Source organism: Lactuca serriola, chromosome 3 (genome assembly GCF_051521515.1).
Source record: "Lactuca serriola cultivar US96UC23 chromosome 3, Lser_US96UC23_V15, whole genome shotgun sequence".
Classification (NCBI taxonomy): domain Eukaryota; kingdom Viridiplantae; phylum Streptophyta; class Magnoliopsida; order Asterales; family Asteraceae; genus Lactuca; species Lactuca serriola.
The window spans coordinates 212,637,755-212,654,455 of NC_136410.1; positions in this window are offsets into that span (position 1 = coordinate 212,637,755).

The window sequence follows — 16,701 nt, forward strand, 5'->3', positions numbered from 1 at the left end:
TCAGAGCGAACATCATGGAAAACCAAAGGAAGATATGTGCCAGAGTCGCTGAATAAGGCTGCTAACTTTGACGTACCAAGTACAAGTGACACTAAAAAAATTCCTGTAGAAGAAGTCACCTCCACAAACGAAAACTCATCTATGAAGAGCGAACCGGCTGCAAAGAAGCTGAAACAAAAAGCCAACATCCACAGACAACCGAAACAGGTGAAAAATCAAAAGCAGCAGAGAAATTTGAGATACAAAAAGAATCTCTCAGAGCGAAAGCAGTTTTGGCGCCCTCAAAATAGTCAATACTCTTATCCTGATAAAGATTCAAAGTCAGGGAAAAAGAATTTCGGGCCACGTCAAGAACAGAACCGAAAGGATATGTTCGGTCCTGAAAGCAACAGCAACCGAAAGGACAGGTTCGGTCCCGAAAGCAACAGCAACCGAAAGGATAGGTTCGCTCTGACCAACACTCAAAAATCCAACTTCGGCTCATCAGCAAGTAACTACCGAAGATCCAGGTTCAGTCCCTCTAATAACCATAAACAAAAGGGTCATTTCGAACCTCAAGTCAGGAAAAACTCCCATTCTAAATTCTCTCTTTCTGATTCTTCTCATTCTCAATCCTTTTCTAAACCCAATTCTGTTCTTGCACAAAATTCAAAATCATCAACGAACTTGAAAGGAAAATCAAAGATTTCCTCAGTCAAGGATGACCGAAAGCAGACTAGTGCCCATACACCAGAACCTGAAACCAAAACGACTGTAGCTAACCCTAACAAAATCAAAGTGTTTACTATATTAAAAGAAAAGATGAAACAACATTAATAAAAAGAACATATCTTGTTGATGTTTCTCTTACTATTCCTGTTCCTGTGAAAAGCTCACGCGGACCCAAGAAACTTTGGGTTCCTAAATTTGCTTAATTTTTGCAGGTTATTAGTGACGAACAGTTCGACGAAGAATGGTACATTGACAGTGGCTGCTCACGTCACGTGACAGGAAGGAAGGAAGAACTAAGGGAGTTTCGATCTCTTCAAAATGGTGGTAATGTCAAGTTTGGTAACAACTCCTATGGAACTATAAAGGGATATGGGATGATAACTAATGGAGACTTCACAATAAGAAAGGTGGCGTACGTTGAAGGGTTGCAGCATAATCTCATCAGTGTATCTCAACTGGTAGGAGGTACCGGTCTCAAAGTTTCTTTCGACGACGAAGGTTCAAAAATCATAGAGAAGAAATCCAACAAGGTCATCCTCAAATTAGACCGAAAAGGCGAAATGTTTCCTCTAAATCTCAAACCAATCAAAGGAAATCTAACTATATATCTTTTGTCCAAAGCTCATTCTGACGAAAGCTCGTTATGGCACCGAAGGCTCTCACATCTCAACTTCAAAGACATCAACAAGCTTGTCACCGGAGGTCATGTTCGGGGTCTTCCCTTGCTCAATTTTGATCGAGAACACTTGTGCGCTGCATGCGAAATGGGGAAACAAATTCGTCAAAGTCACCCATCAATTATAAACACAAAAGTTGTTGAACCACTTGAGTTGCTTCACATCGACTTATGTGGTCCATCATCAATCGAAAGCATTGACGGTAGCAAGTATATTCTTGTTGTTGATGATTTCTCACGTTTTACATGGGTGTTCTTTCTGAAGCACAAATCTGAGGCTACTCCTAAACTAAAGATGTTTATCAAGCAAGTTGAAGTGCAACTGAGAAAAGTTGTTCGAAACATTAGGAGCGACAATGGACTTGAATTCAAGAACAAAGAATTTGAAGACTTTTTGGTAGAAAAAGGAACCAGTCACAACTTTCTCAGCCCCCTACACGCCTCAATAGAACGGTATTGTCGAAAGGCGAAACCGATCCTTGTGTGAGGCGGCTCGAACTATGCTATGTTTTGCTTCTCTTCCCTTATATTTCTGGGCTGATGCGATTGCTGCAGCATGTTTTACGCAGAATAGGTCTTATCTCAACAAGCGTTTCTCTCTTACTCCTTATGAGATAATCAATAACAGGAAGCCGAACGTAAAATTCATCCATGTGTTCGGTTCACGATGTTTCATCTTCAACTCCAAAGAACATCGTAACAAGTTTGAGGTTAAAGCTGATGAAGGAATTTTTCTGGGATATTCTCTTACTTCAAAAGCATACCGGGTTTTAAATAAGCATTCTAGAAAGATTGAAGAAACATATTATGTGTGACAACCCGATATTTCAACTCTTTGTAATGACCAAAAAGGGTCAAGTATTGTAACCACTTTTGAGTACTAAAATTTACTTTCATAATAAAATGTGCAAAAAGTTCTATTTAATTTCCTTCTATGTTTAAATGTCTTTGAACCATGATCGTACGTGAAAAGAACGCCCAAATCCGACTTCATATAGCGAAGTTATGATTTTTCCAAGTTCGGCTTAGCAACAGACAGCTAAAAACTCGAATCGGAAATCGAGCGACTTTTGGCCGGAATGACCTAAACGAGAATCGAAGGTCTCGACAATGGTATTCCGTCGGAGTCTAAACGAAAGTTGTAAAGCGTAGTCTCACCTACGCGTGGATATAAAGACCATCAAAAACGGAGTTCGTATGAGGAAGATATGAATTGTTGAAGTTTATTAAATAAATTATATATTTATTTAATTCAAAATTCGGACCTTATCCGAAGAGGAGTCAGCGTCCTCATCCGGGTACGCGCTGCGTACCCCTGTACGTCCTGCGTACCCGAGAGACTTCGCCTCTGATCGTCTATGTTGCCCTATCCGAGGCATCCGACCCGTCCGACCCGTCCGAAGTATCCGACCCGTCCGACCCGCTGTCCCGTCCAACCCGCCGTCCCATCCGACCCGTCTCCCCAGCAACCCGTCCCATCCGACCCGCTTACCCAGCAACCCGTCCCATTCGAAGCCGAGGTAGTCGACGCTTCGGTCATGCATGACGTACGCGTACGCGCTGCGTACGAGCGTACGCCCCGCGTACCGAGGCGGTTCAGCCTTCCTATAAATAGGATGCGAGGGCTTCCGAGAAAAGGGCTCATTTCTCTCCTCTCTCTCTCTCAATCTTGCCTCGTTTTCCGTGCCCTTTCAAACCCGAAGCTCTGGTCTTTTTGCTCAAGTCCCGAGGGTCGATTTTACTCCCAAGATTCCCGAGAATCCCGAGGAAAATCCGTTTCCCGAGACGAAACTCTGCCCGGTTTTCCATCTCGCTATCTTCAAACTTTCAAGTGAGTTCATACCCCTTAATCTACCTTTTAAATATTCTTTAAATTCTTTTATATGCTTTCAAGGGGGGGATTACAAGTAAAACACACGAGTATTATCGTGTGTTACATAAAGAAACTCTTTTATATGCTTTTATATATCCAAATCACATGCGATTTATAAACCTTTAAGGAACTTTCATATATATAACATATGTTAAAATAGCATTCTATCTTTTGAAATATAAATTTGTTGTAATGCATGTATAAACTAAACTTTTTTTAGATTATTCTTGTCTATCTTAGACTCTACACCAAAAATCTATGCTTTCATAAACAAGTGATTTCCTTTTCTAGGTATTTCTAAACAAATAAGACACACTTTTAGAAAACTATAATAGGTATAGTTTTACGAAACAAATTTCTAACTCTTATGTACTAGAAACATGAATTTCAAGAAGTTTACTTTCGTATACAAGAACAAACGTAACATTTTAACAAGTAGATCTCTTTTTATACCACGGTTTTGTGAGACACTAACTTCATGTACGTTCGAGTACACATTTCAAGTCCTGTATTATATACCAGAATCCCTTGGAGGGGGAGTGTGGTGTTTGTATATAGATCTATACAGGCTTGACAACCCGCGCCCTGACTGTTAGCTGCAGTCCACCGTTTGGGGTGACAAACGTCATAACATTCCAACGCCTGAAGAACGTTGTGTATAGGCATTCCGAGTCAATAGTATGGTTATAAAACTCACAAGGGGTATTAAAAATGCATTGATTTACAAGGTTTTCAAACTCATTGGTTATCTTACACTTACATACATTTTAGAAACAAACATTGGTCTTGAGTGAAGGCTACTATTATACTAGTAGAAAATATAGGATTTTCTAAACACAAACAAACAAAGACAAAACATTTCATTTCATTCAAACATTGTCATTTAAATACTTATGAAACTCACCAGCTTAAATGCTGATCTACTCTTTCAAAATTTACTTGTATGTCCCAGGAAATCAGTAAATTTCAGGTATTCATTTTGCTTTTGATGAAGGGATGCTGCGGCGCCAGTTTAATCTCGTATTTTGACATCATATTGTAATTGGTTTTGAACATGTAACTTTTGACAAATGTAAACTTTCAATTATATATATGATGGTTGTATTGCTTTCTTTACTATGTATTCATTTGTTACGTTACCACATGAAGTCATCCGCCCCCGAACGTTTCCGCCGTTCAGGTTTGGGGGTGTGACAGATTGGTATCAGAGCAATGTTTATAGTGAACTAAGTATATCGAACCACATAAGATATACAAACTATAAATGCTTAAGGGACTAATACTCTCTGACAAAACAAATTTTCTTTTTACGCTTAAGCAGCTTTGCGTTCAACTTAAATTGATAGTTCATTTAAGTACAATTACATGCATACCACAAATTATTTTCATGTTATACAACTATACAAGTATTTAGACAAGTTGACACTACGATTGAGACTCGATATATGTAATCAGATTTTGGACAAATATAGCGTGATCAACTATATTTGCCCGAGATTGGACCAACGTATATCGAGGAATGATCGTAGTAAGCAACAAGTCAAACCTTACCAAACCATTACAAGAACCAAACACAAGAATTAGAATACTATAGGAGTATTTGCGATCTAAACTAGTTTAACTAATATGTTTTGCATGTTTCAACTTTATTCCATTCTCGTACAGTCAAATGGCTGGATTTCACCACCCTGGCGACCCCTACTTTCCCAACCAAGGCAGCGGAGGATGGATCGAAGATGATCCCGAAGAGGACGAGGAACCCATAGAAGTGGGTGATGACTCCGGTACCGACTCAGAGCCGGAAGTTATCGATCCACCACCCATTCAACCTCCCGTCTTCGTAAGGAACTTTCAAGGACCGACTCCCGTCTGGGGAAGTCACCTCCACCATTGGAGCCAACAGCAAAACCTACGCCCTACCTACGGCATGTGCCGGGACTTCTATGATGTCCGCGGCGGAGGTTCAGCTGATCGAGCACTCCCGGTAATTCTGGGTAAGTTAGCCAATCAGTCCTATCAGTCTGGAGTTCAAGCTAGTCGACTCCGGGATGTCAACGTGGAAGTGCAGGTTCACACTTCTGACATCCGTAGGCTGGACAAGATACAAGACAATGCTCAACTCCAAACCGAAGCATTTCAAGCGCAAGTGATTGCAGCCCTCGCTGAACTGAGGGAACAACAAGCCGCTTTTGATAGGCGTCTAATGGAGTCAAAGCAATCAGATGCGGAGTCAAGCTCCAAGCGCAACCTTCGACGCAAGTAGTGCTTGTCAAGGACTCAAATTTTGTTATAGCTTAGGACCTCGGCTAAAAGTCTTTAAATTTCTCGAACTTTGTAATCGGAGACCCTTATAGCGGTCAAATTTTCATGATCGTTGTAACAACTTTTATATTAATATAAGTGGCACTATTACTACTATGTTGAGTATTTCGTTCAAACCTTGAATGGTCTTTGGAAAGCCAAATACTTGTTTCATACCTTCAGTCTTACAAATAACTTTCATTCTTCTATTTTAAGACTCATACTGTCATCTGTTGTTGAACTATGGCGATTTAGTTCATGAGACACATACATTTTCTATTCTATGAAATTCTTATCCTTGTCTTTTCAACCTATAGTTGAAGGATGCCTCCACGTAGGAATCCAAGGCGAAACAATGGTGAGGAAGCACCTGTACCACCACCTCCTCCACCTCAATTTGATGCTGTTATGTTTCAAGCAGCAGTCACCGCAGCGGTGGCAGCTGCCATGTCACAGATCAATAACTCGGGTACTAATGGCTCGGGATCTGGCACACACCTATCCAACCATGGCGAGAGTCATGGACCACCTCGAGAATGCACCTATAAGGACTTCACAAATGCCAAGCCCCGGATGTTTTATGGAACTGGTGGTGTAATGGCCCTGAGGCAGTGGATTGAAAAGACGGAGGCAGTCTTTGAAATCTGCTCCTGTCCCGAGCACAGCAAAGTCAAATTTGCAACTTTCACCCTTCTTGATAAAGCTTTAACTTGGTGGAATGGCCACGTTAAAGTACTTACCCTAATCGTGGCAAACTCCATAAGCTGGGAGAGCCTGAAAGCCATGATGATGAGAGAATATTGCCCACGGGGAGAGATTCAAAAGCTTGAACACGAGCTATGGACTCTCGGAATGGTTGGTACCGACATCGCTACTTATACCAACAGATTCTGCGAGCTGGCAATCCTTTGTCCAGATATGATTGCTCTCGAGAGCAAGAAAATAGAAAGGTACATCTGGGGACTGACGCCCCAAATGCGATCAAGCGTGTTAGCTTCTAAACCTGACACCTTTGAAAGTGCTAAGGAACTGGCACAATCTCCGATTGACTACGGAGGTCATCAGAACTCAACCACTTCTGCACCAGCACCACAGAAAGGAAACAACAACAACAACAACAACTACAACAACAACAACAACAACAATGGCAGAAAGAGAGTGTGGAATAAAGGGAAGGGTGGGTCTTCCCAAGAATTCGCAAAGAAACAACTGGTTTCAATGAATGTTGCCACTGTACCTACTACAGCTCCTACAAATACCTACCCAACAAAGCCTTATATAGGTAACCTCCCAAAGTGCACCAAATGCAATTTCCACCACCATGGACCTTGTCGGGAAATGCAGTGCGCCAACTGCAACAGGAAGGGACACACAACCCGTTTCTGCAAGGACCCTGCAAAACCTATCACTCAAGTTCCCGGTGCGGGTGTAGGGCAGACTTGCTACGGTTGTGGCGAGGTGGGCCACTACAAGAGAAACTGTCCTAAGGCAGCAGGCACCGGAGGTGTGGGACGAGTTTTGGCAATAGGCCACGACGAAGCTGTAGCTGATCCAACTATAGTTGCTGGTACGTTCCTTCTCGATAATTCATACGCATGCATATTATTCGATAGTGGAGCGGAGAGAAGCTTCGTGAGTCAAAACTTTATTCATTTACTTAAACCTAAACCTAGCAAGTTAGAAAAATCATTCACTGTAGAGATGGCCAATGGAAAAACCGAAAACACTAATTGCATATACATGGGCTATACGTTAACTTTAGACGGCCATTCTTTCCGAATCAATCTCATGCCGGTCCAAATTAAAAGTTTCGACATCATAGTCGGCATGGATTGGTTGAGTCTTCTTCGTGCCGACATCATGTGCTTTGAGAAAGCAGTCCGTCTTAATCTCCCTAACAACGAAACCTTAGTTTTCTACGGCGACAAATCTAGTACAAACCTTCGCATCATTTCGTGCATCCAAGCTCGAAAGTGCTTACGGAAGGATTGTCAAGCATTCCTAGCGCACATCGTTGATACAAGTCAAGAACTGAAGGACATCAAGAGCATCTCGGTAGTACGCGACTTTCCCGATATCTTTCGAGAAGAACTACCAGGATTACCACCGCAACGCCAAGTCGAGTTCAGAATCGACTTAGTTCCAGGAGCTACCCCAGTAGCAAAGTCGCCTTACCGTCTCGCACCAGCAGAGATGCAGGAACTTTCCAGTCAACTTAATGAACTCCTTCAAAAAGGATTCATAAGACCAAGTTTCTCACCTAGGGGAGCACCGGTCTTGTTTGTAAAGAAGGACGGATCGTTCCGTATGTGCATCGACTACAGAGAGCTGAACAAACTTACTGTCAAGAACCGCTATCCTCTACCCCGCATCGACGACCTATTCGATCAACTTCAAGGAGCGACCTACTTCTCAAAGATAGACCTACGATCCGGATATCACCAATTACGAGTTCTAGAGGGGGACATTCCAAAGACAGCTTTCCGAACTCGTTATGGACACTACGAATTTGTAGTGATGCCATTCGGATTAACCAATGCACCAGCAGTATTTATGGACCTAATGAATAGGGTATGCCGCCCTTACTTGGATCACTTCGTCATCGTCTTTATCGATGATATACTTATCTACTCTCGAAGTGAGGAAGAGCATAGTCAGCACCTACGAAAAGTCCTAGAAACACTGCGAACGGAGAAACTCTATGCGAAGTTCTCTAAATGCGAATTTTGGATTCGAAGAGTCGAATTTTTAGGCCACGTTGTTAGCGAGAAAGGTATACACGTGGACCCCTCCAAAATTAAGGCTATTGAGAACTGGTCGGCACCAAAGACACCTACAGAAATTCGTCAATTTCTAGGTCTAGCTGGCTACTATCGCAGATTCATAAAGAACTTTTCGAGCATTGCGAAACCTCTTACTACATTAACCCAGAAAGGTGTGGCCTTTGACTGGGAAGTGAAACAAGAGAAGGCATTCCAGACACTAAAGCAGGCCTTGTGCACCGCACCGATACTATCCCTCCCCGAAGGGATAGAAGACTTCGTAGTGTATTGCGATGCGTCAAATCAAGGACTTGGTTGTGTTCTTATGCAGAGAGGGAAGGTTATCGCTTATGCCTCCCGACAGCTTAAGACACACGAAGTGAACTATACGACACACGATCTCGAGTTAGGAGCAGTGGTATTTGCTCTGAACATCTGGAGGCACTACTTATACGGAACAAAGAGTACTATTTTCACCGATCACAAGAGCCTTCAACACATTTTCGATCAAAAGGAACTCAACATGCGACAACGACGATGGGTTGAGTTACTGAATGACTACGAATGTGAAATTCGTTATCATCCTGGCAAGGCCAACGTAGTAGCTGAAGCCCTCAGTCGAAAGGAATACACTGGTCGGAGGGTCAAATCTCTGACCATGACTATCCATTCCCACTTATCCAGACCAATTAAGGAGGCACAAATGGAAGCTTTGCAACCTGAAAATGTGGCAGGTGGATCCCTGCGAGGAGTGGAGAAGAATCTAGAGGTCAAGGGTGGCGGAGCCTACTATCTCATGGACCGAATCTGGACCTCGAAACATGGTGGTTTCAGAAACGTAGTCATGACTGAGGCTGACAACTCAAGATATTCCGTTCACCCGGGTTCAGATAAAATGTATCTGGATCTTAAGAAGCTGTACTGGTGGCCTAACATGAAAGCAGAAATTGCTACCTTCGTGAGTAAATGTCTTACTTGCGCTAAGGTTAAGGTCGAGTATCAGAAACCGTCAGGATTACTACAACAACCAGAGATACCATAATGGAAATGGGAGCGGATTACTATGGACTTCATAACCAAGTTACCCAAGATGACAAGTGGACTTGATACCATATGGGTCATTGTCGACAGATTGACCAAATCCGCGCATTTCCTACCCATCAAGGAGACTGACAAGATGGAGAAGCTTACAAGACCTTACTTAAGGGAAGTAGTGCGACTGCATGGTGTTCCGATATCCATTATCTTCGATCGAGATAGTAGATTCACTTCAAGATTCTGGCAGTCACTACAAAGTTCCCTGGGAACTAGGCTAGACATGAGTACAGCCTACCACCCACAAACAGACGGACAAAGTGAGAGAACAATACAAACTTTAGAAAATATGCGGAGAGCCTGTGTGATTGACTTTGGAAAGGCATGGGATATTCATTTACCCCTTGTCGAATTTTCATACAACAATAGTTATCATACAAGCATAAAGGTTGCTCCGTTTGAATCCCTCTATGGTCGAAAGTGCAGATCCCCTCTGTGTTGCACTGAAGTTGGCGATACCCAGTTAGCTAGAGGAAGAGTTCCTGAAAGCACTCTCACCAGTCCGGAAATCATACGAGAAACGACAGAGAAGATCGTTCAGATTCGTGAACGATTGAAAGCCTCTAGAGACCGACAGAAAAGCTACGCTGACCAAAGGAGGAAACCTTTGGAATTCCAGGTAGGAGACCATGTCTTACTAAAGGTCTCACCGTGGAAGGGTTTAATACGATTTGGAAAGCGTGGGAAACTAAATCCAAGATACATAGGGCCTTTCGAGATCCTTGCCAGAATCGGCCCTGTGGCTTACAAGCTTAGACTACCGCGCGAACTTAGTAACATCCATCCAACCTTCCACGTCTCAAACTTGAAAAAGTGTCTGTCCGACGAGACTCTTGTTATCCCACTCGACGAGATCAAGATCAACGAGAGCCTCAACTTTGTGGAAGAACCAGTAGAAATCATGGACCGAGAGGTCAAGCAAACAAAACAAAGTCGCATACCCATCGTGAAGGTTCGCTGGAACGCCAAGCGGGAACCTGAATTCACATGGGAACGCGAAGATCAGATGAAACAAAAGTACCCTCATCTCTTTCATGTTCACTAGTATCTTTACTACTTTAAATTTCGGGACGAAATTCTCTCTAACGGGGGGATGATGTGACAACCCGATATTTCAACTCTTTGTAATGACCAAAAAGGGTCAAGTATTGTAACCACTTTTGAGTAATAAAATTTACTTTCATAATAAAATGTGCAAAAAGTTCTATTTAATTTCCTTCTATGTTTAAATGTCTTTGAACCATGATCGTACGTGAAAAGAACGCCCAAATCCGACTTCATATAGCGAAGTTATGATTTTTCCAAGTTCGGCTTAGCAACAGACAGCTAAAAACTCGAATCGGAAATCGAGCGACTTTTGGCCGGAATGACCTAGACGAGAATTGAAGGTCTCGACAATGGTATTCCAGCGGTAAAAAGTCTGGCAAAAACCGACATCAGATAAAGAAGTTATGAATTTTCAAAGAAATTCCTTAAACACGATGAGTTTAAAATAAATAATAAAAAAATAATTTGGGAATTTGCCGTCGGAGTCGAAACGAAAGTTGTAGAGCGTAGTCTCACCTACGCGTGGATATAAAGACCATCGAAAACGTAGTTCGTATGAAGAAGATATGAATTTTTGAAGTTTATTAAATAAATTATATATTTATTTAATTCAAAATTCGGACCTTATCCGAAGAGGAGTCAGCGTCCTCATCCGGGTACGTGCTGCGTACCCCTGTACGCCCTGCGTACCCGAGAGACTTGGCCTCTGATTGTCCACGTCGCCCTATCCGAGGCATCCGACCCGTCCGACCCGTCCGAAGTATCCGACCTGTCCGACCCGCTGTCCCGTCCGACCCGCCGTCCCATCCGACCCGTCTCCCCAGCAACCCGTCCCATCCGACCCGCTTACCCAGCAACCCGTCCCATCTGAAGCCGAGGCAGTCGAGGCTTCGGTCATGCATGACGTACGCGTACGCACTGCGTACGAGTGTACGCCCCGCGTACCGAGGCGGTTCAGCCTTCCTATAAATAGGATGCGAGGGCTTCCGAGAAAAGGGCTCATTTCTCTCCTCTCTCTCTCAATCTTGCCTTGTTTTCCGTGCCCTTTCAAACCCGAAGCTCTGGTCTTTTTGCTCAAGTCCCGAGGGTCGATTTTACTCCCAAGATTCCTGAGAATCCCGAGGAAAATCCGTTTCCCGAGATGAAACTCTGCCCGGTTTTCCATCTCGCTATCTTCAAACTTTCAAGTGAGTTCATACCCCTTAATCTACCTTTTAAATATTCTTTAATTTCTTTTATATGCTTTCAAGGGGGGATTACAAGTAAAACACACGAGTATTATCGTGTGTTACATAAAGAAACTCTTTTATATGCTTTTATATATCCAAATCACATGCGATTTATAAACCTTTAAGGAACTTTCATATATATAACATATGTTAAAATAGCATTCTATCTTTTGAATTATAAATTTGTTGTAATGCATGTATAAACTAAACTTTTCTTAGATTATTCTTGTCTATCTTAGACTCTACACCAAAAATCTATGCTTTCATAAACAAGTGATTTCCTTTTCTAGGTATTTCTAAACAAATAAGACACACTTTTAGAAAACTATAATAGGTATAGTTTTACGAAACAAATTTCTAACTTTTATGTACTAGAAACATGAATTTCAAGAAGTTTACTTTCGTATACAAGAACAAACGTAACATTTTAACAAGTAGATCTGTTTTTATACCACGGTTTTGTGAGACACTGACTTCATGTACGTTCGAGTACACATTTCAAGTCCTGTATTATATACCAGAATCCCTTGGAGGGCGAGCGTGGTGTTTGTATATAGATCTATACGGGCTTGACAACCCGCGCCCTGACTGTTAGCTGCAGTCCACCATTTGGGGTGACAAACGTCATAACATTCCAACGCCTAAAGAACGTTGTGTATAGGCATTCCGAGTCAATAGTATGGTTATAAAACTCACAAGGGGTATTAAAAATGCATTGATTTACAAGGTTTTCAAACTCATTGGTTATCTTACACTTACATACATTTTAGAAACAAACATTGGTCTTGAGTGAAGGCTACTATTATACTAGTAGAAAATATAGGATTCTCTAAACACAAACAAACAAAGACAAAACATTTCATTTCATTCAAACATTGTCATTTAAATACTTATGAAACTCACCAGCTTAAATGCTGATCTACTCTTTCAAAATTTACTTGTATGTCCCAGGAAATCAGTAAATTTCAGGTATTCATTTTGCTTTTGATGAAGGGATGCTGCGGCGCCAGTTTAATCTCGTATTTTGACATCATATTGTAATTGGTTTTGAACATGTAACTTTTGACAAATGTAAACTTTCAATTATATATATGATGGTTGTGTTGCTTTCTTTACTATGTATTCATTTGTTACGTTACCACATGAAGTCATCCGCCCCCGAACGTTTCCGCCGTTCAGGTTTGGGGGTGTGACATTATGTGACTTTCGATGATAGCTACGTCAAGAAGCTAAAGACTGCTGAAGGAGCAATTGGAGAGATTTTCTCTCAAACAGGTCAAGTCACATCCACGATTGCTAATTTGTTCGATCAGTTTGTGGACTTATTCGATGAACCTGAGAAAGCCACTCTCTCGGAAGCCAAGGCAGCAGACAACAAAATCGATCATCTGAAGCAAATTGTCGAAGATGCAGCCAAACAAATTGATGAAGGAGAACAAGTTCCAAACGAACCTCCTCAGCACGACACTTCAGTTGAGGGGGAGAATCTATTTTCTTCAAATCAACCGAACTCCCACCTTCAGGGGGAGAATTCTATTCCTGGAGCACCCGAAAGCTCAGCTACACCTGAAAGTCCTGTAGCACCCGAAAGCTCAGCTACACCGGAAAGTCCTGGAGCACTCGAAAGCTCAGCTACACCCGAAAGTCCTATAGCACCCGAAAGCTCAGCTACACCCGAAAGTCCTATAGCACATGAAAATCCAAATGATTCATCATCTGTCGAGGGGGAGAATTCCAATATATTCTATGATGATGACAGTCAATCTGAATTGGAAGAAATGGTGACCGCCGAATTGGATCCATCCTATGATCCAAACTATCCTCCCCTCATTAAATGGACCAGAGATCATCCTGTATCTCAGATAGTGGGTAATGTATCTGAAAAGGTCCTGACCCGATCTCAAGTGAAAGCAAAGCAATCCTCCCTATTTTCCAAAGTAGAGTTCTGCATGTATAATTCTTTCGTATCCAAAGTTGAACCGAAGACACTCAATAATGCTCTTGATCATTCTGAATGGGGTCAGGCTATGCAAGATGAACTCAATGAGTTTGAATGAAACAAGGTATGGCGCCTTATTCCAACACCTAAAGATGCCTCTGTCGTTGGTCTCAAATGGGTATTCAGAAACAAAATGGACAAGGAGGGTAATGTGATTCGAAATAAAGCTCGTCTCGTGGTGAAAGGATACTGCCAGGAAGAAGGAATTGATTACGAAGAAACTTTTGCTCCGGTAGCAAGGCTGGAATCTGTTCGAATATTTCTTGCCTACGCTGCACACAAGAACTTCGAGGTCTACCAAATGGATGTAAAATGTGCTTTTCTGAATGGAGAACTTCAAGAAACGGTTTACGTGGAGCAACCTCCGGGTTTTGTGAATGAAAAGCACCCAAATCACTGTTATATTCTGGACAAGGCAGTTTATGGTATGAAACAAGCGCCTAGGGCATGGTATGAAACACTAACTAAGTTCTTAAAGATGTCTAAATTCAAACAAGGTTCGGTTGACCCAACCTTCTTTCGAAAGAAGGAAGGTAACCACCTTATGATAGTTCAAATCTATGTCGATGATATCATCTTTGGCTCAATGAATCCTAGCTTAACAGCTGAATTCAGAAAGCTGATGGTGATTAAATTTGAAATGATCTCAATGGGTCCGATTAACTTTTTCCTTGGTTTAAACATTAGACAGAGACCCGAAGGCATCTTTATCAACCAGGAAGCATACACCAAGACTCTTCTTGCTAAATTCGGCATGATGGGAGACTCAAAGGTCAAAGTTCCAATGGTGTTCGACACCAAGCTCACACCATCCTTGGATAAACCGGCAGTCGATATAACGTTATACCGCCAGATGATTGGTTCCTTGATGTACCTCACAGCTAGCAAGCCCAATATAATGTTTTCTATGTGTTATTGTGCTAGGTTTCAGGCGAATCCTCGTGAACCACATATGCTAGCAGTGAAAAACATACTCCGGTATCTGAAACGAACCACCTCCCTCGGTCTATGGTATCCATCAATCTCAGGTTTCTTTGTTCAAGCCTTCTCAGATGCAGACCTTCGAGGATGTGGTCTAGATCGAAAAAGCACCACAAGAGGCTGCCAATTCCTAGATGGGAAGTTGGTTAGCTGGCAATCAAAGAAACAAACATGTGTTTCTCTGTCTACAGCCAAAGCAGAGTACCTTGCAGCTGCCTCCTGTACATCTCAATTGATTTGGATCCAAAGCCAGCTCCGTGATTATGGACTAAATATGAAAAAGATCCCACTATATTGCGATTCATAAAGTGCAATTAGGATCTGTTATAACCCAGTGCAACACTCCAAGACCAAGCATATAGCACCGAGGTATCACTTTATTAAGGATCATGTGGAAGATGGAAACGTCGAAATTCACTTTGTTCGAACCACTGATCAACTGGCCGATATCTTCACCAAAGCTCTTCCTGAAACAAGTTTCAATAAAATTCTACAAGGGCTAGGTATGATGGAATCGGAGTCAGTACCAAAAATTACTTCTCTAATCTAAAAGTTTGAAGCGAAATGAACCGAACGTTCGGGTTCGGTTCACGTGTGTGCCGAAATGAACCGAGCGCTTGGGTTCGGTCCTATTCTCTTGTCTTTGCTTATCACTTAAAGGTAGTTTCTTTGGTTGTAAACTTTTTGTATCCTTTTTCCTCAATTACATCTCACTTATTTTTCAAGTTTTTTTCTTTTTCAAATTTTTTTTGAAACCGAAATAGACCGAATGCTCGGGTTCGGTTCCAAATTTTTTTTTTGTTTTTGTTTGTTTGTTTTTATTTAACTCAAAAACTCCTAAATATAATATTTTCCTTTCATTAAATCAAAAACTCCAAAAATAATTTTTTGTTTTGTTTGCATTTGCTAATTTCTATATGTGGACTTTTGTGGGAAAATTCTTTTATTAGTTAAGTGTCCCTAGAAGCATGCTGCTGTATGTGTCCAAAGCCTCACCTGATTCTGAATTATAGCCTTACTGACTTGGTACATAAAAACCTTGTCTTCCCAATTAGGCTTTTATATTTATTCTAATCATGAGCAACCTTACTCTCTTCTCGCATGAGATAAGAGTTTTCTGCTTGGTCCTTATTTTAACAGCAGAGGTACTTTGGTTTCCTTACACCATCTCAAATATTTTTCTCCATCATATTTCGATCTCATACACGTAACCCTTGAGACTCTCAGAAATTACCACTGAAGTTTATGGTTACACAATTTTTGTGTTCATGATCTTAGCTTCGTGCCACTACGTGCTAAGTGAAACCCATAATTCACTACCTTCTATGCATTGACGGTGAACAATTAAATTTGCTCTAGTTTTCACTAAAGAATTGACGAATTCACCCTTGAGGTTGTACCTTGAAATCTTTGAATTTTCTCTTTATGTGATTCCTATGAAATTGTTATATCCCATAACATTTCTTCCCCTGGAATCCAGTTTTAATTTTTCTTTTTGAGATTTCACCTACACATATTTTCCCCATGCGACTTAAATTCTCTTCACACCTACTTGTTCAACAGACTGCATTGGTCTCACAAGTACTTCAGTCGATTTATGTCTTATGTCAAGATCAGGAATTCTCAACTGAAGCGAAAGCCACCCAAATTAGCCTGATTAAAAGATGCCTTTCAACACTTCTTAATAAGTGTCTGATCGTAATTCAACGGGAAACCAAACAAACACTTTAAGGTCTCTCTTGACTTTGAAGGAAGAGATTCATGCCAGGGATCCATTGTTTCGTGTCTTTATTGACATCACAATTTCCCACATCTATGTTGCTTTATTTCTTTTTCTTTTACACACTAAGCACGAAAATCTTTTTGATTTTCCATAATTCTGGTTTCATTCCTTACAAGCCATTTTTTGAAGTTATAAAAGAGTTGTGGCTCACCATGTTACACGTGGTTAGTCTACTTTATGATGACAGCTCACTCTAAAGGGATAAGTTGCTGACTCAGCCGAAAATTCAATCGGTTTGATTTTT